We start from the raw sequence: 1,923 nt of genomic DNA, 5'->3' as shown, positions 1-1,923 counted from the left end.
TCCTGACTTTTTAATGATTGCCATTCTAACTGGTGTGAGATGGTATCTCACTATGGTTTTGATTTGCATTTCTCTGATGGCCAGTGATGATGAGCATTCTTTCATGTCTTTTTTGGCTGCATAAATGTCTTCTTTTGAGAAGTGTCTGTTCGTGTCCTTTGCCCACTTTTTGGTGGGGTTGTTTGTTTTTTTCTTGTAAATTTGTTTGAGTTTATTGTAGATTCTGGATATTAGCCCTTTGTCAGATGAGTAGGTTGCAAAAATTTTCTTCCATTCTATAGGTTGCCTGTTCATTCTGATGGTGGTTTCTTTTGCTGTGCAGAAGCTCTTTAGTTTAATTAGATCCCATTTGTCAATTTTGGCTTTTGTTGCCATTGCTTTTGGTGTTTTAGACATGAAGTCCTTGCCCATGCCTGTGTCCTGAATGGTATTGCCTAGGTTTTCTTCTAGGGTTTTTATGGTTTTAGGTCTAACATGTAAGTCTTTAATCCATCTTGAATTAATTTTTGTATAAGGTGTAAGGAAGGGATCCAGTTTCAGCTTTCTACATATGGCTAGCCAGTTTTCCCAGCACCATTTATTAAATAGGGAATCCTTTCCCCATTGCTTGTTTTTGTCAGGTTTGTCAAAGATCAGATAGTTGTAGATATGTGGCATTATTTCTGAGGGCTCTGTTCTGTTCCATTGGTCTATATCTCTGTTTTGGTACCAGTACCATGCTGTTTTGGTTACTGTAGCCTTGTAGTATAGTTTGAAGTCAGATAGCGTGATGCCTCCAGCTTTGTTCTTTTGGCTTAAGATTGACTTGGCAATGCGGGCTCTTTTTTGGTTCCATATGAACTTTAAAGTAGTTTTTTCCAATTCCGTGAAGAAAGTCATTGGTAGCTTGACGGGGATGGCATTGAATCTATAAATTACCTTGGGCAGTATGGCCATTTTCACGATATTGATTCTTCCTACCCACGAGCATGGAATATTCTTCCATTTGTTTGTATCCTCTTTTATTTCATTGAGCAGTAGTTTGTAGTTCTCCTTGAAGAGGTCCTTCACATCCCTTGTAAGTTGGATTCCTAGGTATTTTATTCTCTTTGAAGCAATTGTGAATGGGAGTTCACTCATGATTTGGCTCTCAGTTTGTCTGTTATTGGTGTATAAGAATGCTTGTGATTTTTGCACATTGATTTTGTATCCTGAGACTTTGCTGAAATTGCTTATCAGCTTAAGGAGATTTTGGGCTGAGATGATGGGGTTTTCTAGATATACAATCATGTCATCTGCAAACAGGGACAATTTGACTTCCTCTTTTCCTAATTGAATACCCTTTATTTCTTTCTCCTGCCTGATTTCCCTGGCCAGAACTTCCAACACTATGTTGAATAGGAGTGGTGAGAGAGGGCATCCCTGTCTTGTGCCAGCTTTCAAAGGGAATGCTTCCAGTTTTTGCCCATTCAGTATGATATTGGCTGTGGGTTTGTCATAAATAGCTCTTATCATTTTGAAATATGTTCCTTCAATACCTAACTTATTGAGAGTTTTTAGCATGAAGGGCTGTTGAATTTTGTCAAAGGCCTTTTCTGCATCTATTGAGATAATCATGTGGTTTTTGTCTTTGGTTCCATTTATATACTGGATTACGTTCATTGATTTGCGTATGTTGAGCCAGCCTTGCATCCCAGGGATGAAGACCACTTGATCATGGTGGATAAGCTTTTTGATGTGCTGCTGGATTCAGTTTGCCAGTATTTTATTGAGAATTTTTGCATCGATGTTCATCAGGGATATTGGTCTAAAATTCTCTTTTTTGTTGTATCTCTGTCAGGCTTTGATATCAGGATGATGCTGGCCTCATAAAATGAGTTAGGGAGGATTCCCTCTTTTTCTATTGATTGGAATAGTTTCAGAAGGAATGGTACCAGCTCCTCC

Source organism: Pan paniscus, chromosome 3, assembly GCF_029289425.2.
Source record: "Pan paniscus chromosome 3, NHGRI_mPanPan1-v2.0_pri, whole genome shotgun sequence".
In the NCBI taxonomy this organism is placed as follows: domain Eukaryota; kingdom Metazoa; phylum Chordata; class Mammalia; order Primates; family Hominidae; genus Pan; species Pan paniscus.
Note: the sequence above shows the minus strand (reverse complement) of the source record.